General features: G+C 42.3%; 27 non-coding genes across 27 annotated transcripts; all 27 read right to left on the bottom strand.

Moving 5' to 3' along the window:
• Positions 1–62: 62 nt before the first annotated feature.
• TRNAA-AGC (transfer RNA alanine (anticodon AGC)) lies at positions 63–135 on the bottom strand. Its single transcript has one exon. It is a non-coding gene; the product is annotated as a tRNA-Ala (tRNA).
• Positions 136–839: 704 nt separating this feature from the next.
• Positions 840–911, bottom strand: TRNAG-UCC (transfer RNA glycine (anticodon UCC)). Its single transcript has one exon. It is a non-coding gene; the product is annotated as a tRNA-Gly (tRNA).
• A 755-nt stretch (positions 912–1,666) lies between these two features.
• Positions 1,667–1,752, bottom strand: TRNAY-GUA (transfer RNA tyrosine (anticodon GUA)). The gene is given in 2 exon segments: positions 1,667–1,702; positions 1,716–1,752. It is a non-coding gene; the product is annotated as a tRNA-Tyr (tRNA).
• Positions 1,753–1,848: 96 nt separating this feature from the next.
• Positions 1,849–1,921, bottom strand: TRNAA-AGC (transfer RNA alanine (anticodon AGC)). Its single transcript has one exon. It is a non-coding gene; the product is annotated as a tRNA-Ala (tRNA).
• Positions 1,922–2,625: 704 nt separating this feature from the next.
• Positions 2,626–2,697, bottom strand: TRNAG-UCC (transfer RNA glycine (anticodon UCC)). Its single transcript has one exon. It is a non-coding gene; the product is annotated as a tRNA-Gly (tRNA).
• Positions 2,698–3,452: 755 nt separating this feature from the next.
• On the bottom strand, positions 3,453–3,538 carry TRNAY-GUA (transfer RNA tyrosine (anticodon GUA)). The gene is given in 2 exon segments: positions 3,453–3,488; positions 3,502–3,538. It is a non-coding gene; the product is annotated as a tRNA-Tyr (tRNA).
• Positions 3,539–3,634: 96 nt separating this feature from the next.
• On the bottom strand, positions 3,635–3,707 carry TRNAA-AGC (transfer RNA alanine (anticodon AGC)). The gene has a single exon. It is a non-coding gene; the product is annotated as a tRNA-Ala (tRNA).
• A 699-nt stretch (positions 3,708–4,406) lies between these two features.
• TRNAG-UCC (transfer RNA glycine (anticodon UCC)) lies at positions 4,407–4,478 on the bottom strand. The gene has a single exon. It is a non-coding gene; the product is annotated as a tRNA-Gly (tRNA).
• A 755-nt stretch (positions 4,479–5,233) lies between these two features.
• TRNAY-GUA (transfer RNA tyrosine (anticodon GUA)) lies at positions 5,234–5,319 on the bottom strand. The gene is given in 2 exon segments: positions 5,234–5,269; positions 5,283–5,319. It is a non-coding gene; the product is annotated as a tRNA-Tyr (tRNA).
• A 96-nt stretch (positions 5,320–5,415) lies between these two features.
• Positions 5,416–5,488, bottom strand: TRNAA-AGC (transfer RNA alanine (anticodon AGC)). The gene has a single exon. It is a non-coding gene; the product is annotated as a tRNA-Ala (tRNA).
• Positions 5,489–6,192: 704 nt separating this feature from the next.
• Positions 6,193–6,264, bottom strand: TRNAG-UCC (transfer RNA glycine (anticodon UCC)). The gene has a single exon. It is a non-coding gene; the product is annotated as a tRNA-Gly (tRNA).
• Positions 6,265–7,019: 755 nt separating this feature from the next.
• Positions 7,020–7,105, bottom strand: TRNAY-GUA (transfer RNA tyrosine (anticodon GUA)). Its single transcript is given in 2 exon segments — positions 7,020–7,055; positions 7,069–7,105. It is a non-coding gene; the product is annotated as a tRNA-Tyr (tRNA).
• Positions 7,106–7,975: 870 nt separating this feature from the next.
• TRNAG-UCC (transfer RNA glycine (anticodon UCC)) lies at positions 7,976–8,047 on the bottom strand. The gene has a single exon. It is a non-coding gene; the product is annotated as a tRNA-Gly (tRNA).
• Positions 8,048–8,801: 754 nt separating this feature from the next.
• Positions 8,802–8,887, bottom strand: TRNAY-GUA (transfer RNA tyrosine (anticodon GUA)). Its single transcript is given in 2 exon segments — positions 8,802–8,837; positions 8,851–8,887. It is a non-coding gene; the product is annotated as a tRNA-Tyr (tRNA).
• A 96-nt stretch (positions 8,888–8,983) lies between these two features.
• Positions 8,984–9,056, bottom strand: TRNAA-AGC (transfer RNA alanine (anticodon AGC)). The gene has a single exon. It is a non-coding gene; the product is annotated as a tRNA-Ala (tRNA).
• A 702-nt stretch (positions 9,057–9,758) lies between these two features.
• Positions 9,759–9,830, bottom strand: TRNAG-UCC (transfer RNA glycine (anticodon UCC)). Its single transcript has one exon. It is a non-coding gene; the product is annotated as a tRNA-Gly (tRNA).
• A 754-nt stretch (positions 9,831–10,584) lies between these two features.
• On the bottom strand, positions 10,585–10,670 carry TRNAY-GUA (transfer RNA tyrosine (anticodon GUA)). The gene is given in 2 exon segments: positions 10,585–10,620; positions 10,634–10,670. It is a non-coding gene; the product is annotated as a tRNA-Tyr (tRNA).
• A 96-nt stretch (positions 10,671–10,766) lies between these two features.
• TRNAA-AGC (transfer RNA alanine (anticodon AGC)) lies at positions 10,767–10,839 on the bottom strand. The gene has a single exon. It is a non-coding gene; the product is annotated as a tRNA-Ala (tRNA).
• A 696-nt stretch (positions 10,840–11,535) lies between these two features.
• TRNAG-UCC (transfer RNA glycine (anticodon UCC)) lies at positions 11,536–11,607 on the bottom strand. Its single transcript has one exon. It is a non-coding gene; the product is annotated as a tRNA-Gly (tRNA).
• Positions 11,608–12,361: 754 nt separating this feature from the next.
• Positions 12,362–12,447, bottom strand: TRNAY-GUA (transfer RNA tyrosine (anticodon GUA)). The gene is given in 2 exon segments: positions 12,362–12,397; positions 12,411–12,447. It is a non-coding gene; the product is annotated as a tRNA-Tyr (tRNA).
• Positions 12,448–12,543: 96 nt separating this feature from the next.
• TRNAA-AGC (transfer RNA alanine (anticodon AGC)) lies at positions 12,544–12,616 on the bottom strand. The gene has a single exon. It is a non-coding gene; the product is annotated as a tRNA-Ala (tRNA).
• Positions 12,617–13,314: 698 nt separating this feature from the next.
• TRNAG-UCC (transfer RNA glycine (anticodon UCC)) lies at positions 13,315–13,386 on the bottom strand. The gene has a single exon. It is a non-coding gene; the product is annotated as a tRNA-Gly (tRNA).
• Positions 13,387–14,141: 755 nt separating this feature from the next.
• TRNAY-GUA (transfer RNA tyrosine (anticodon GUA)) lies at positions 14,142–14,227 on the bottom strand. The gene is given in 2 exon segments: positions 14,142–14,177; positions 14,191–14,227. It is a non-coding gene; the product is annotated as a tRNA-Tyr (tRNA).
• Positions 14,228–14,323: 96 nt separating this feature from the next.
• TRNAA-AGC (transfer RNA alanine (anticodon AGC)) lies at positions 14,324–14,396 on the bottom strand. Its single transcript has one exon. It is a non-coding gene; the product is annotated as a tRNA-Ala (tRNA).
• A 705-nt stretch (positions 14,397–15,101) lies between these two features.
• Positions 15,102–15,173, bottom strand: TRNAG-UCC (transfer RNA glycine (anticodon UCC)). The gene has a single exon. It is a non-coding gene; the product is annotated as a tRNA-Gly (tRNA).
• Positions 15,174–16,109: 936 nt separating this feature from the next.
• Positions 16,110–16,182, bottom strand: TRNAA-AGC (transfer RNA alanine (anticodon AGC)). The gene has a single exon. It is a non-coding gene; the product is annotated as a tRNA-Ala (tRNA).
• A 698-nt stretch (positions 16,183–16,880) lies between these two features.
• On the bottom strand, positions 16,881–16,952 carry TRNAG-UCC (transfer RNA glycine (anticodon UCC)). The gene has a single exon. It is a non-coding gene; the product is annotated as a tRNA-Gly (tRNA).
• Positions 16,953–17,678: the final 726 nt, after the last annotated feature.

The raw sequence follows: 17,678 nt of genomic DNA, 5'->3' as shown, positions 1-17,678 counted from the left end.
CCACGAGCAGGTGGTAAAAATGATTCATTCAACCCAGCGAAAAAGGAATTCAGCGGTAGTATTGGAGAATGCGGGCATCGATCCCGCTACCTCTCGCATGCTAAGCGAGCGCTCTACCACTTGAGCTAATCCCCCAAACCTGGCAAACATATCGTCAGTTTCACGTCACACCAGGTCACAATTTTCATATACAATCACACATGCCAGTGCAAGCTTTTTTTTTTTTTTTTTTTTTTTTTTTTTTTTAAATTGTGGATTCCATTTTTGCATACTGGAAGAACATTTAAGGAGTCTACAACGTGATTGGTGCCCTACAAATACAGTTGGGCAACTTTCTAGCAACCCCTTTCTATGTACATGGAGAATCAAATTGGGGACAGTGAAAAAAACTTGCATAGTTTGAAGAAAAAAGTTGCGATGTAGCACAATCCCAAAAGAGAACCATTGACCTTTTATGGCTTTGTTTGTTTATAGAAACTGCTGAGAGGTCGTGAAGGCCTTCTGGTCCTTTGGCACAAGTTGATCCAGGATTCAGGGTTTTGACCAGTAATTTTTGAGCCAAAACGCGTTTGCTTTTGACAGAAGCTACACCAACCAGCACAATACCAATGTTTACCTTGGCATTGCTTTTGTATTGCGGACTAACCCTACTAAGTTTCAAACAATAACTGATGAGCAGCAAATGGTTTAGATGAAGTGTTGAAAAAGCTAAGAACGCTTCTCTTCGTTTTTTTCTCCTTTTTGTGGTTGCTAAACTGTAAGAAGAGAGTAGAGCATGAGCTTGAACACAAAACATTAAAAGAGAATAAACGCAACACCAATGGTGAAAAAGCAAGCCATGCGTTGGCCGGGAATCGAACCCGGGTCAACTGCTTGGAAGGCAGCTATGCTCACCACTATACCACCAACGCTTACGTAAGCGCGCATTTTTTTTTTTACATTTTCTGCAATAACAGTAAACGTTCTAGCAAATCCTTTCTAAGTACATGGAGAATCAAACTGGGGGAGAGTGAAAAAAGTTGTGATGTAGCACAATCCCAAGGAGAACCATTGACCTTTTATGGTTTGTTTATAGAAAATTTTGAGACGTCGTAAAGGCCTTCTGGTCCTTTAGCGGCATGAGTTGAACTGGGATTCAGGGTTTTAACCAGTGTTTTTTTGAGCCAAAAGGGTTTGCTGTAGACAGGGGCATTTAGAGGAAATGTAATGATGAAGAGTATAAAACACAACCGTTTAGCAGAGGATGGTTTCGATCCATCGACCTCTGGGTTATGGGCCCAGCACGCTTCCGCTGCGCCACTCTGCTTATGGTGGAGGATGCTCAGAGTTGAAGTCTAATTACTGCCTGCCTTCTGGTCTATGTCATGTAATTTATCAGCCATTTCTTATCTGTTGGCAACTAAATTATTCTTGGTGCTTTGCAAATGTTTGTTTTTGTTGAAAATCATGTCTCTGTGGCGCAATCGGTTAGCGCGTTCGGCTGTTAACCGAAAGGTTGGTGGTTCGAGTCCACCCAGGGACGTTGCACCCTTTTGCTTCAGTTGAAGAAGTTTTTGCATTTGTGCTAAGCATCTCCCTCAAGTAAAAGCCATTTTGCTGACGATGTTTTGAATTCACGAGACAAACTGGAGAAAAACCTTCTGGATGAGATAGGATAAACAAAACTTCCTTCGAGCCGGAATTGAACCAGCGACCTAAGGATTGCTAATTTAGAGCTACAGTCCTCCGCTCTACCAGCTGAGCTATCGAAGGATTGTTGAAAGCCCACTAGGTTTGGCCATGGGTGCCACGAGCAGGTGGTAAAAATGATTCATTCAACCCAGCGAAAAAGGAATTCAGCGGTAGTATTGGAGAATGCGGGCATCGATCCCGCTACCTCTCGCATGCTAAGCGAGCGCTCTACCACTTGAGCTAATCCCCCAAACCTGGCAAACATATCGTCAGTTTCACGTCACACCAGGTCACAATTTTCATATACAATCACACATGCCAGTGCAAGCTTTTTTTTTTTTTTTTTTTTTTTTTTTTTTTTAAATTGTGGATTCCATTTTTGCATACTGGAAGAACATTTAAGGAGTCTACAACGTGATTGGTGCCCTACAAATACAGTTGGGCAACTTTCTAGCAACCCCTTTCTATGTACATGGAGAATCAAATTGGGGACAGTGAAAAAAACTTGCATAGTTTGAAGAAAAAAGTTGCGATGTAGCACAATCCCAAAAGAGAACCATTGACCTTTTATGGCTTTGTTTGTTTATAGAAACTGCTGAGAGGTCGTGAAGGCCTTCTGGTCCTTTGGCACAAGTTGATCCAGGATTCAGGGTTTTGACCAGTAATTTTTGAGCCAAAACGCGTTTGCTTTTGACAGAAGCTACACCAACCAGCACAATACCAATGTTTACCTTGGCATTGCTTTTGTATTGCGGACTAACCCTACTAAGTTTCAAACAATAACTGATGAGCAGCAAATGGTTTAGATGAAGTGTTGAAAAAGCTAAGAACGCTTCTCTTCGTTTTTTTCTCCTTTTTGTGGTTGCTAAACTGTAAGAAGAGAGTAGAGCATGAGCTTGAACACAAAACATTAAAAGAGAATAAACGCAACACCAATGGTGAAAAAGCAAGCCATGCGTTGGCCGGGAATCGAACCCGGGTCAACTGCTTGGAAGGCAGCTATGCTCACCACTATACCACCAACGCTTACGTAAGCGCGCATTTTTTTTTTTACATTTTCTGCAATAACAGTAAACGTTCTAGCAAATCCTTTCTAAGTACATGGAGAATCAAACTGGGGGAGAGTGAAAAAAGTTGTGATGTAGCACAATCCCAAGGAGAACCATTGACCTTTTATGGTTTGTTTATAGAAAATTTTGAGACGTCGTAAAGGCCTTCTGGTCCTTTAGCGGCATGAGTTGAACTGGGATTCAGGGTTTTAACCAGTGTTTTTTTGAGCCAAAAGGGTTTGCTGTAGACAGGGGCATTTAGATGAAATGTAATGATGAAGAGTATAAAACACAACCGTTTAGCAGAGGATGGTTTCGATCCATCGACCTCTGGGTTATGGGCCCAGCACGCTTCCGCTGCGCCACTCTGCTTATGGTGGAGGATGCTCAGAGTTGAAGTCTAATTACTGCCTGCCTTCTGGTCTATGTCATGTAATTTATCAGCCATTTCTTATCTGTTGGCAACTAAATTATTCTTGGTGCTTTGCAAATGTTTGTTTTTGTTGAAAATCATGTCTCTGTGGCGCAATCGGTTAGCGCGTTCGGCTGTTAACCGAAAGGTTGGTGGTTCGAGTCCACCCAGGGACGTTGCACCCTTTTGCTTCAGTTGAAGAAGTTTTTGCATTTGTGCTAAGCATCTCCCTCAAGTAAAAGCCATTTTGCTGACGATGTTTTGAATTCACGAGACAAACTGGAGAAAAACCTTCTGGATGAGATAGGATAAACAAAACTTCCTTCGAGCCGGAATTGAACCAGCGACCTAAGGATTGCTAATTTAGAGCTACAGTCCTCCGCTCTACCAGCTGAGCTATCGAAGGATTGTTGAAAGCCCACTAGGTTTGGCCATGGGTGCCACGAGCAGGTGGTAAAAATGATTCATTCAACCCAGCGAAAAAGGAATTCAGCGGTAGTATTGGAGAATGCGGGCATCGATCCCGCTACCTCTCGCATGCTAAGCGAGCGCTCTACCACTTGAGCTAATCCCCCAAACCTGGCAAACATATCGTCAGTTTCACGTCACACCAGGTCACAATTTTCATATACAATCACACATGCCAGTGCAAGCTTTTTTTTTTTTTTTTTTTTTTTTTTTAAATTGTGGATTCCATTTTTGCATACTGGAAGAACATTTAAGGAGTCTACAACGTGATTGGTGCCCTACAAATACAGTTGGGCAACTTTCTAGCAACCCCTTTCTATGTACATGGAGAATCAAATTGGGGACAGTGAAAAAAACTTGCATAGTTTGAAGAAAAAAGTTGCGATGTAGCACAATCCCAAAAGAGAACCATTGACCTTTTATGGCTTTGTTTGTTTATAGAAACTGCTGAGAGGTCGTGAAGGCCTTCTGGTCCTTTGGCACAAGTTGATCCAGGATTCAGGGTTTTGACCAGTAATTTTTGAGCCAAAACGCGTTTGCTTTTGACAGAAGCTACACCAACCAGCACAATACCAATGTTTACCTTGGCATTGCTTTTGTATTGCGGACTAACCCTACTAAGTTTCAAACAATAACTGATGAGCAGCAAATGGTTTAGATGAAGTGTTGAAAAAGCTAAGAACGCTTCTCTTCGTTTTTTTCTCCTTTTTGTGGTTGCTAAACTGTAAGAAGAGAGTAGAGCATGAGCTTGAACACAAAACATTAAAAGAGAATAAACGCAACACCAATGGTGAAAAAGCAAGCCATGCGTTGGCCGGGAATCGAACCCGGGTCAACTGCTTGGAAGGCAGCTATGCTCACCACTATACCACCAACGCTTACGTAAGCGCGCATTTTTTTTTTTACATTTTCTGCAATAACAGTAAACGTTCTAGCAAATCCTTTCTAAGTACATGGAGAATCAAACTGGGGGAGAGTGAAAAAAGTTGTGATGTAGCACAATCCCAAGGAGAACCATTGACCTTTTATGGTTTGTTTATAGAAAATTTTGAGACGTCGTAAAGGCCTTCTGGTCCTTTAGCGGCATGAGTTGAACTGGGATTCAGGGTTTTAACCAGTGTTTTTTTGAGCCAAAAGGGTTTGCTGTAGACAGGGGCATTTAGATGAAATGTAATGATGAAGAGTATAAAACACAACCGTTTAGCAGAGGATGGTTTCGATCCATCGACCTCTGGGTTATGGGCCCAGCACGCTTCCGCTGCGCCACTCTGCTTATGGTGGAGGATGCTCAGAGTTGAAGTCTAATTACTGCCTGCCTTCTGGTCTATGTCATGTAATTTATCAGCCATTTCTTATCTGTTGGCAACTAAATTATTCTTGGTGCTTTGCAAATGTTTGTTTTTGTTGAAAATCATGTCTCTGTGGCGCAATCGGTTAGCGCGTTCGGCTGTTAACCGAAAGGTTGGTGGTTCGAGTCCACCCAGGGACGTTGCACCCTTTTGCTTCAGTTGAAGAAGTTTTTGCATTTGTGCTAAGCATCTCCCTCAAGTAAAAGCCATTTTGCTGACGATGTTTTGAATTCACGAGACAAACTGGAGAAAAACCTTCTGGATGAGATAGGATAAACAAAACTTCCTTCGAGCCGGAATTGAACCAGCGACCTAAGGATTGCTAATTTAGAGCTACAGTCCTCCGCTCTACCAGCTGAGCTATCGAAGGATTGTTGAAAGCCCACTAGGTTTGGCCATGGGTGCCACGAGCAGGTGGTAAAAATGATTCATTCAACCCAGCGAAAAAGGAATTCAGCGGTAGTATTGGAGAATGCGGGCATCGATCCCGCTACCTCTCGCATGCTAAGCGAGCGCTCTACCACTTGAGCTAATCCCCCAAACCTGGCAAACATATCGTCAGTTTCACGTCACACCAGGTCACAATTTTCATATACAATCACACATGCCAGTGCAAGCTTTTTTTTTTTTTTTTTTTTTTTTTTTTTTTTAAATTGTGGATTCCATTTTTGCATACTGGAAGAACATTTAAGGAGTCTACAACGTGATTGGTGCCCTACAAATACAGTTGGGCAACTTTCTAGCAACCCCTTTCTATGTACATGGAGAATCAAATTGGGGACAGTGAAAAAAACTTGCATAGTTTGAAGAAAAAAGTTGCGATGTAGCACAATCCCAAAAGAGAACCATTGACCTTTTATGGCTTTGTTTGTTTATAGAAACTGCTGAGAGGTCGTGAAGGCCTTCTGGTCCTTTGGCACAAGTTGATCCAGGATTCAGGGTTTTGACCAGTAATTTTTGAGCCAAAACGCGTTTGCTTTTGACAGAAGCTACACCAACCAGCACAATACCAATGTTTACCTTGGCATTGCTTTTGTATTGCGGACTAACCCTACTAAGTTTCAAACAATAACTGATGAGCAGCAAATGGTTTAGATGAAGTGTTGAAAAAGCTAAGAACGCTTCTCTTCGTTTTTTTCTCCTTTTTGTGGTTGCTAAACTGTAAGAAGAGAGTAGAGCATGAGCTTGAACACAAAACATTAAAAGAGAATAAACGCAACACCAATGGTGAAAAAGCAAGCCATGCGTTGGCCGGGAATCGAACCCGGGTCAACTGCTTGGAAGGCAGCTATGCTCACCACTATACCACCAACGCTTACGTAAGCGCGCATTTTTTTTTTTACATTTTCTGCAATAACAGTAAACGTTCTAGCAAATCCTTTCTAAGTACATGGAGAATCAAACTGGGGGAGAGTGAAAAAAGTTGTGATGTAGCACAATCCCAAGGAGAACCATTGACCTTTTATGGTTTGTTTATAGAAAATTTTGAGACGTCGTAAAGGCCTTCTGGTCCTTTAGCGGCATGAGTTGAACTGGGATTCAGGGTTTTAACCAGTGTTTTTTTGAGCCAAAAGGGTTTGCTGTAGACAGGGGCATTTAGATGAAATGTAATGATGAAGAGTATAAAACACAACCGTTTAGCAGAGGATGGTTTCGATCCATCGACCTCTGGGTTATGGGCCCAGCACGCTTCCGCTGCGCCACTCTGCTTATGGTGGAGGATGCTCAGAGTTGAAGTCTAATTACTGCCTGCCTTCTGGTCTATGTCATGTAATTTATCAGCCATTTCTTATCTGTTGGCAACTAAATTATTCTTGGTGCTTTGCAAATGTTTGTTTTTGTTGAAAATCATGTCTCTGTGGCGCAATCGGTTAGCGCGTTCGGCTGTTAACCGAAAGGTTGGTGGTTCGAGTCCACCCAGGGACGTTGCACCCTTTTGCTTCAGTTGAAGAAGTTTTTGCATTTGTGCTAAGCATCTCCCTCAAGTAAAAGCCATTTTGCTGACGATGTTTTGAATTCACGAGACAAACTGGAGAAAAACCTTCTGGATGAGATAGGATAAACAAAACTTCCTTCGAGCCGGAATTGAACCAGCGACCTAAGGATTGCTAATTTAGAGCTACAGTCCTCCGCTCTACCAGCTGAGCTATCGAAGGATTGTTGAAAGCCCACTAGGTTTGGCCATGGGTGCCACGAGCAGGTGGTAAAAATGATTCATTCAACCCAGCGAAAAAGGAATTCAGCGGTAGTATTGGAGAATGCGGGCATCGTTCCCGCTACCTCTCGCATGCTAAGCGAGCGCTCTACCACTTGAGCTAATCCCCCAAACCTGGCAAACATATCGTCAGTTTCACGTCACACCAGGTCACAATTTTCATATACAATCACACATGCCAGTGCAAGCTTTTTTTTTTTTTTTTTTTTTTTTTTTTTTAATTGTGGATTCCATTTTTGCATACTGGAAGAACATTTAAGGAGTCTACAACGTGATTGGTGCCCTACAAATACAGTTGGGCAACTTTCTAGCAACCCCTTTCTATGTACATGGAGAATCAAATTGGGGACAGTGAAAAAAACTTGCATAGTTTGAAGAAAAAAGTTGCGATGTAGCACAATCCCAAAAGAGAACCATTGACCTTTTATGGCTTTGTTTGTTTATAGAAACTGCTGAGAGGTCGTGAATGCCTTCTGGTCCTTTGGCACAAGTTGATCCAGGATTCAGGGTTTTGACCAGTAATTTTTGAGCCAAAACGCGTTTGCTTTTGACAGAAGCTACACCAACCAGCACAATACCAATGTTTACCTTGGCATTGCTTTTGTATTGCGGACTAACCCTACTAAGTTTCAAACAATAACTGATGAGCAGCAAATGGTTTAGATGAAGTGTTGAAAAAGCTAAGAACGCTTCTCTTCGTTTTTTTCTCCTTTTTGTGGTTGCTAAACTGTAAGAAGAGAGTAGAGCATGAGCTTGAACACAAAACATTAAAAGAGAATAAACGCAACACCAATGGTGAAAAAGCAAGCCATGCGTTGGCCGGGAATCGAACCCGGGTCAACTGCTTGGAAGGCAGCTATGCTCACCACTATACCACCAACGCTTACGTAAGCGCGCATTTTTTTTTTACATTTTCTGCAATAACAGTAAACGTTCTAGCAAATCCTTTCTAAGTACATGGAGAATCAAACTGGGGGAGAGTGAAAAAAGTTGTGATGTAGCACAATCCCAAGGAGAACCATTGACCTTTTATGGTTTGTTTATAGAAAATTTTGAGACGTCGTAAAGGCCTTCTGGTCCTTTAGCGGCATGAGTTGAACTGGGATTCAGGGTTTTAACCAGTGTTTTTTTGAGCCAAAAGGGTTTGCTGTAGACAGGGGCATTTAGATGAAATGTAATGATGAAGAGTATAAAACACAACCGTTTAGCAGAGGATGGTTTCGATCCATCGACCTCTGGGTTATGGGCCCAGCACGCTTCCGCTGCGCCACTCTGCTTATGGTGGAGGATGCTCAGAGTTGAAGTCTAATTACTGCCTGCCTTCTGGTCTATGTCATGTAATTTATCAGCCATTTCTTATCTGTTGGCAACTAAATTATTCTTGGTGCTTTGCAAATGTTTGTTTTTGTTGAAAATCATGTCTCTGTGGCGCAATCGGTTAGCGCGTTCGGCTGTTAACCGAAAGGTTGGTGGTTCGAGTCCACCCAGGGACGTTGCACCCTTTTGCTTCAGTTGAAGAAGTTTTTGCATTTGTGCTAAGCATCTCCCTCAAGTAAAAGCCATTTTGCTGACGATGTTTTGAATTCACGAGACAAACTGGAGAAAAACCTTCTGGATGAGATAGGATAAACAAAACTTCCTTCGAGCCGGAATTGAACCAGCGACCTAAGGATTGCTAATTTAGAGCTACAGTCCTCCGCTCTACCAGCTGAGCTATCGAAGGATTGTTGAAAGCCCACTAGGTTTGGCCATGGGTGCCACGAGCAGGTGGTAAAAATGATTCATTCAACCCAGCGAAAAAAGAATTCAGCGGTAGTATTGGAGAATGCGGGCATCGATCCCGCTACCTCTCGCATGCTAAGCGAGCGCTCTACCACTTGAGCTAATCCCCCAAACCTGGCAAACATATCGTCAGTTTCACGTCACACCAGGTCACAATTTTCATATACAATCACACATGCCAGTGCAAGCTTTTTTTTTTTTTTTTTTTTTTTTTTTTTTTAATTGTGGATTCCATTTTTGCATACTGGAAGAACATTTAAGGAGTCTACAACGTGATTGGTGCCCTACAAATACAGTTGGGCAACTTTCTAGCAACCCCTTTCTATGTACATGGAGAATCAAATTGGGGACAGTGAAAAAAACTTGCATAGTTTGAAGAAAAAAGTTGCGATGTAGCACAATCCCAAAAGAGAACCATTGACCTTTTATGGCTTTGTTTGTTTATAGAAACTGCTGAGAGGTCGTGAAGGCCTTCTGGTCCTTTGGCACAAGTTGATCCAGGATTCAGGGTTTTGACCAGTAATTTTTGAGCCAAAACGCGTTTGCTTTTGACAGAAGCTACACCAACCAGCACAATACCAATGTTTACCTTGGCATTGCTTTTGTATTGCGGACTAACCCTACTAAGTTTCAAACAATAACTGATGAGCAGCAAATGGTTTAGATGAAGTGTTGAAAAAGCTAAGAACGCTTCTCTTCGTTTTTTTCTCCTTTTTGTGGTTGCTAAACTGTAAGAAGAGAGTAGAGCATGAGCTTGAACACAAAACATTAAAAGAGAATAAACGCAACACCAATGGTGAAAAAGCAAGCCATGCGTTGGCCGGGAATCGAACCCGGGTCAACTGCTTGGAAGGCAGCTATGCTCACCACTATACCACCAACGCTTACGTAAGCGCGCATTTTTTTTTTACATTTTCTGCAATAACAGTAAACGTTCTAGCAAATCCTTTCTAAGTACATGGAGAATCAAACTGGGGGAGAGTGAAAAAAGTTGTGATGTAGCACAATCCCAAGGAGAACCATTGACCTTTTATGGTTTGTTTATAGAAAATTTTGAGACGTCGTAAAGGCCTTCTGGTCCTTTAGCGGCATGAGTTGAACTGGGATTCAGGGTTTTAACCAGTGTTTTTTTGAGCCAAAAGGGTTTGCTGTAGACAGGGGCATTTAGATGAAATGTAATGATGAAGAGTATAAAACACAACCGTTTAGCAGAGGATGGTTTCGATCCATCGACCTCTGGGTTATGGGCCCAGCACGCTTCCGCTGCGCCACTCTGCTTATGGTGGAGGATGCTCAGAGTTGAAGTCTAATTACTGCCTGCCTTCTGGTCTATGTCATGTAATTTATCAGCCATTTCTTATCTGTTGGCAACTAAATTATTCTTGGTGCTTTGCAAATGTTTGTTTTTGTTGAAAATCATGTCTCTGTGGCGCAATCGGTTAGCGCGTTCGGCTGTTAACCGAAAGGTTGGTGGTTCGAGTCCACCCAGGGACGTTGCACCCTTTTGCTTCAGTTGAAGAAGTTTTTGCATTTGTGCTAAGCATCTCCCTCAAGTAAAAGCCATTTTGCTGACGATGTTTTGAATTCACGAGACAAACTGGAGAAAAACCTTCTGGATGAGATAGGATAAACAAAACTTCCTTCGAGCCGGAATTGAACCAGCGACCTAAGGATTGCTAATTTAGAGCTACAGTCCTCCGCTCTACCAGCTGAGCTATCGAAGGATTGTTGAAAGCCCACTAGGTTTGGCCATGGGTGCCACGAGCAGGTGGTAAAAATGATTCATTCAACCCAGCGAAAAAGGAATTCAGCGGTAGTATTGGAGAATGCGGGCATCGATCCCGCTACCTCTCGCATGCTAAGCGAGCGCTCTACCACTTGAGCTAATCCCCCAAACCTGGCAAACATATCGTCAGTTTCACGTCACACCAGGTCACAATTTTCATATACAATCACACATGCCAGTGCAAGCTTTTTTTTTTTTTTTTTTTTTTTTTAATTGTGGATTCCATTTTTGCATACTGGAAGAACATTTAAGGAGTCTACAACGTGATTGGTGCCCTACAAATACAGTTGGGCAACTTTCTAGCAACCCCTTTCTATGTACATGGAGAATCAAATTGGGGACAGTGAAAAAAACTTGCATAGTTTGAAGAAAAAAGTTGCGATGTAGCACAATCCCAAAAGAGAACCATTGACCTTTTATGGCTTTGTTTGTTTATAGAAACTGCTGAGAGGTCGTGAAGGCCTTCTGGTCCTTTGGCACAAGTTGATCCAGGATTCAGGGTTTTGACCAGTAATTTTTGAGCCAAAACGCGTTTGCTTTTGACAGAAGCTACACCAACCAGCACAATACCAATGTTTACCTTGGCATTGCTTTTGTATTGCGGACTAACCCTACTAAGTTTCAAACAATAACTGATGAGCAGCAAATGGTTTAGATGAAGTGTTGAAAAAGCTAAGAACGCTTCTCTTCGTTTTTTTCTCCTTTTTGTGGTTGCTAAACTGTAAGAAGAGAGTAGAGCATGAGCTTGAACACAAAACATTAAAAGAGAATAAACGCAACACCAATGGTGAAAAAGCAAGCCATGCGTTGGCCGGGAATCGAACCCGGGTCAACTGCTTGGAAGGCAGCTATGCTCACCACTATACCACCAACGCTTACGTAAGCGCGCATTTTTTTTTTACATTTTCTGCAATAACAGTAAACGTTCTAGCAAATCCTTTCTAAGTACATGGAGAATCAAACTGGGGGAGAGTGAAAAAAGTTGTGATGTAGCACAATCCCAAGGAGAACCATTGACCTTTTATGGTTTGTTTATAGAAAATTTTGAGACGTCGTAAAGGCCTTCTGGTCCTTTAGCGGCATGAGTTGAACTGGGATTCAGGGTTTTAACCAGTGTTTTTTTGAGCCAAAAGGGTTTGCTGTAGACAGGGGCATTTAGATGAAATGTAATGATGAAGAGTATAAAACACAACCGTTTAGCAGAGGATGGTTTCGATCCATCGACCTCTGGGTTATGGGCCCAGCACGCTTCCGCTGCGCCACTCTGCTTATGGTGGAGGATGCTCAGAGTTGAAGTCTAATTACTGCCTGCCTTCTGGTCTATGTCATGTAATTTATCAGCCATTTCTTATCTGTTGGCAACTAAATTATTCTTGGTGCTTTGCAAATGTTTGTTTTTGTTGAAAATCATGTCTCTGTGGCGCAATCGGTTAGCGCGTTCGGCTGTTAACCGAAAGGTTGGTGGTTCGAGTCCACCCAGGGACGTTGCACCCTTTTGCTTCAGTTGAAGAAGTTTTTGCATTTGTGCTAAGCATCTCCCTCAAGTAAAAGCCATTTTGCTGACGATGTTTTGAATTCACGAGACAAACTGGAGAAAAACCTTCTGGATGAGATAGGATAAACAAAACTTCCTTCGAGCCGGAATTGAACCAGCGACCTAAGGATTGCTAATTTAGAGCTACAGTCCTCCGCTCTACCAGCTGAGCTATCGAAGGATTGTTGAAAGCCCACTAGGTTTGGCCATGGGTGCCACGAGCAGGTGGTAAAAATGATTCATTCAACCCAGCGAAAAAGGAATTCAGCGGTAGTATTGGAGAATGCGGGCATCGATCCCGCTACCTCTCGCATGCTAAGCGAGCGCTCTACCACTTGAGCTAATCCCCCAAACCTGGCAAACATATCGTCAGTTTCACGTCACACCAGGTCACAATTTTCATATACAATCACACATGCCAGTGCAAGCTTTTTTTTTTTTTTTTTTTTTTTTTTTAATTGTGGATTCCATTTTTGCATACTGGAAGAACATTTAAGGAGTCTACAACGTGATTGGTGCCCTACAAATACAGTTGGGCAACTTTCTAGCAACCCCTTTCTATGTACATGGAGAATCAAATTGGGGACAGTGAAAAAAACTTGCATAGTTTGAAGAAAAAAGTTGCGATGTAGCACAATCCCAAAAGAAAACCATTGACCTTTTATGGCTTTGTTTGTTTATAGAAACTGCTGAGAGGTCGTGAAGGCCTTCTGGTCCTTTGGCACAAGTTGATCCAGGATTCAGGGTTTTGACCAGTAATTTTTGAGCCAAAACGCGTTTGCTTTTGACAGAAGCTACACCAACCAGCACAATACCAATGTTTACCTTGGCATTGCTTTTGTATTGCGGACTAACCCTACTAAGTTTCAAACAATAACTGATGAGCAGCAAATGGTTTAGATGAAGTGTTGAAAAAGCTAAGAACGCTTCTCTTCGTTTTTTTCTCCTTTTTGTGGTTGCTAAACTGTAAGAAGAGAGTAGAGCATGAGCTTGAACACAAAACATTAAAAGAGAATAAACGCAACACCAATGGTGAAAAAGCAAGCCATGCGTTGGCCGGGAATCGAACCCGGGTCAACTGCTTGGAAGGCAGCTATGCTCACCACTATACCACCAACGCTTACGTAAGCGCGCATTTTTTTTTTTACATTTTCTGCAATAACAGTAAACGTTCTAGCAAATCCTTTCTAAGTACATGGAGAATCAAACTGGGGGAGAGTGAAAAAAGTTGTGATGTAGCACAATCCCAAGGAGAACCATTGACCTTTTATGGTTTGTTTATAGAAAATTTTGAGACGTCGTAAAGGCCTTCTGGTCCTTTAGCGGCATGAGTTGAACTGGGATTCAGGGTTTTAACCAGTGTTTTTTTGAGCCAAAAGGGTTTGCTGTAGACAGGGGCATTTAGATGAAATGTAATGATGAAGAGTATAAAACACAACCGTTTAGCAGAGGATGGTTTCGATCCATCGACCTCTGGGTTATGGGCCCAGCACGCTTCCGCTGCGCCACTCTGCTTATGGTGGAGGATGCTCAGAGTTGAAGTCTAATTACTGCCTGCCTTCTGGTCTATGTCATGTAATTTATCAGCCATTTCTTATCTGTTGGCAACTAAATTATTCTTGGTGCTTTGCAAATGTTTGTTTTTGTTGAAAATCATGTCTCTGTGGCGGAATCGGTTAGCGCGTTCGGCTGTTAACCGAAAGGTTGGTGGTTCGAGTCCACCCAGGGACGTTGCACCCTTTTGCTTCAGTTGAAGAAGTTTTTGCATTTGTGCTAAGCATCTCCCTCAAGTAAAAGCCATTTTGCTGACGATGTTTTGAATTCACGAGACAAACTGGAGAAAAACCTTCTGGATGAGATAGGATAAACAAAACTTCCTTCGAGCCGGAATTGAACCAGCGACCTAAGGATTGCTAATTTAGAGCTACAGTCCTCCGCTCTACCAGCTGAGCTATCGAAGGATTGTTGAAAGCCCACTAGGTTTGGCCATGGGTGCCACGAGCAGGTGGTAAAAATGATTCATTCAACCCAGCGAAAAAGGAATTCAGCGGTAGTATTGGAGAATGCGGGCATCGATCCCGCTACCTCTCGCATGCTAAGCGAGCGCTCTACCACTTGAGCTAATCCCCCAAACCTGGCAAACATATCGTCAGTTTCACGTCACACCAGGTCACAATTTTCATATACAATCACACATGCCAGTGCAAGCTTTTTTTTTTTTTTTTTTTTTTTTTTTTTTTTTTAATTGTGGATTCCATTTTTGCATACTGGAAGAACATTTAAGGAGTCTACAACGTGATTGGTGCCCTACAAATACAGTTGGGCAACTTTCTAGCAACCCCTTTCTATGTACATGGAGAATCAAATTGGGGACAGTGAAAAAAACTTGCATAGTTTGAAGAAAAAAGTTGCGATGTAGCACAATCCCAAAAGAGAACCATTGACCTTTTATGGCTTTGTTTGTTTATAGAAACTGCTGAGAGGTCGTGAAGGCCTTCTGGTCCTTTGGCACAAGTTGATCCAGGATTCAGGGTTTTGACCAGTAATTTTTGAGCCAAAACGCGTTTGCTTTTGACAGAAGCTACACCAACCAGCACAATACCAATGTTTACCTTGGCATTGCTTTTGTATTGCGGACTAACCCTACTAAGTTTCAAACAATAACTGATGAGCAGCAAATGGTTTAGATGAAGTGTTGAAAAAGCTAAGAACGCTTCTCTTCGTTTTTTTCTCCTTTTTGTGGTTGCTAAACTGTAAGAAGAGAGTAGAGCATGAGCTTGAACACAAAACATTAAAAGAGAATAAACGCAACACCAATGGTGAAAAAGCAAGCCATGCGTTGGCCGGGAATCGAACCCGGGTCAACTGCTTGGAAGGCAGCTATGCTCACCACTATACCACCAACGCTTACGTAAGCGCGCATTTTTTTTTTACATTTTCTGCAATAACAGTAAACGTTCTAGCAAATCCTTTCTAAGTACATGGAGAATCAAACTGGGGGAGAGTGAAAAAAGTTGTGATGTAGCACAATCCTAAGGAGAACCATTGACCTTTTATGGTTTGTTTATAGAAAATTTTGAGACGTCGTAAAGGCCTTCTGGTCCTTTAGCGGCATGAGTTGAACTGGGATTCAGGGTTTTAACCAGTGTTTTTTTGAGCCAAAAGGGTTTGCTGTAGACAGGGGCATTTAGATGAAATGTAATGATGAAGAGTATAAAACACAACCGTTTAGCAGAGGATGGTTTCGATCCATCGACCTCTGGGTTATGGGCCCAGCACGCTTCCGCTGCGCCACTCTGCTTATGGTGGAGGATGCTCAGAGTTGAAGTCTAATTACTGCCTGCCTTCTGGTCTATGTCATGTAATTTATCAGCCATTTCTTATCTGTTGGCAACAAAATTATTCTTGGTGCTTTGCAAATGTTTGTTTTTGTTGAAAATCATGTCTCTGTGGCGCAATCGGTTAGCGCGTTCGGCTGTTAACCGAAAGGTTGGTGGTTCGAGTCCACCCAGGGACGTTGCACCCTTTTGCTTCAGTTGAAGAAGTTTTTGCATTTGTGCTAAGCATCTCCCTCAAGTAAAAGCCATTTTGCTGACGATGTTTTGAATTCACGAGACAAACTGGAGAAAAACCTTCTGGATGAGATAGGATAAACAAAACTTCCTTCGAGCCGGAATTGAACCAGCGACCTAAGGATTGCTAATTTAGAGCTACAGTCCTCCGCTCTACCAGCTGAGCTGTCGAAGGATTGTTGAAAGCCCACTAGGTTTGGCCATGGGTGCCACGAGCAGGTGGTAAAAATGATTCATTCAACCCAGCGAAAAAGGAATTCAGCGGTAGTATTGGAGAATGCGGGCATCGATCCCGCTACCTCTCGCATGCTAAGCGAGCGCTCTACCACTTGAGCTAATCCCCCAAACCTGGCAAACATATCGTCAGTTTCACGTCACACCAGGTCACAATTTTCATATACAATCACACATGCCAGTGCAAGCTTTTTTTTTTTTTTTTTTTTTTTTTTTAATTGTGGATTCCATTTTTGCATACTGGAAGAACATTTAAGGAGTCTACAACGTGATTGGTGCCCTACAAATACAGTTGGGCAACTTTCTAGCAACCCCTTTCTATGTACATGGAGAATCAAATTGGGGACAGTGAAAAAAACTTGCATAGTTTGAAGAAAAAAGTTGCGATGTAGCACAATCCCAAAAGAGAACCATTGACCTTTTATGGCTTTGTTTGTTTATAGAAACTGCTGAGAGGTCGTGAAGGCCTTCTGGTCCTTTGGCACAAGTTGATCCAGGATTCAGGGTTTTGACCAGTAATTTTTGAGCCAAAACGCGTTTGCTTTTGACAGAAGCTACACCAACCAGCACAATACCAATGTTTACCTTGGCATTGCTTTTGTATTGCGGACTAACCCTACTAAGTTTCAAACAATAACTGATGAGCAGCAAATGGTTTAGATGAAGTGTTGAAAAAGCTAAGAACGCTTCTCTTCGTTTTTTTCTCCTTTTTGTGGTTGCTAAACTGTAAGAAGAGAGTAGAGCATGAGCTTGAACACAAAACATTAAAAGAGAATAAACGCAACACCAATGGTGAAAAAGCAAGCCATGCGTTGGCCGGGAATCGAACCCGGGTCAACTGCTTGGAAGGCAGCTATGCTCACCACTATACCACCAACGCTTACGTAAGCGCGCATTTTTTTTTTTACATTTTCTGCAATAACAGTAAACGTTCTAGCAAATCCTTTCTAAGTACATGGAGAATCAAACTGGGGGAGAGTGAAAAAAGTTGTGATGTAGCACAATCCCAAGGAGAACCATTGACCTTTTATGGTTTGTTTATAGAAAATTTTGAGACGTCGTAAAGGCCTTCTGGTCCTTTAGCGGCATGAGTTGAACTGGGATTCAGGGTTTTAACCAGTGTTTTTTTGAGCCAAAAGGGTTTGCTGTAGACAGGGGCATTTAGATGAAATGTAATGATGAAGAGTATAAAACACAACCGTTTAGCAGAGGATGGTTTCGATCCATCGACCTCTGGGTTATGGGCCCAGCACGCTTCCGCTGCGCCACTCTGCTTATGGTGGAGGATGCTCAGAGTTGAAGTCTAATTACTGCCTGCCTTCTGGTCTATGTCATGTAATTTATCAGCCATTTCTTATCTGTTGGCAACTAAATTATTCTTGGTGCTTTGCAAATGTTTGTTTTTGTTGAAAATCATGTCTCTGTGGCGGAATCGGTTAGCGCGTTCGGCTGTTAACCGAAAGGTTGGTGGTTCGAGTCCACCCAGGGACGTTGCACCCTTTTGCTTCAGTTGAAGAAGTTTTTGCATTTGTGCTAAGCATCTCCCTCAAGTAAAAGCCATTTTGCTGACGATGTTTTGAATTCACGAGACAAACTGGAGAAAAAC

This window comes from Ranitomeya imitator, chromosome 5 (assembly GCF_032444005.1).
Source record: "Ranitomeya imitator isolate aRanImi1 chromosome 5, aRanImi1.pri, whole genome shotgun sequence".
Lineage (NCBI taxonomy): Eukaryota > Metazoa > Chordata > Amphibia > Anura > Dendrobatidae > Ranitomeya > Ranitomeya imitator.
This window is presented reverse-complemented; position numbering and strand designations above follow the sequence as displayed.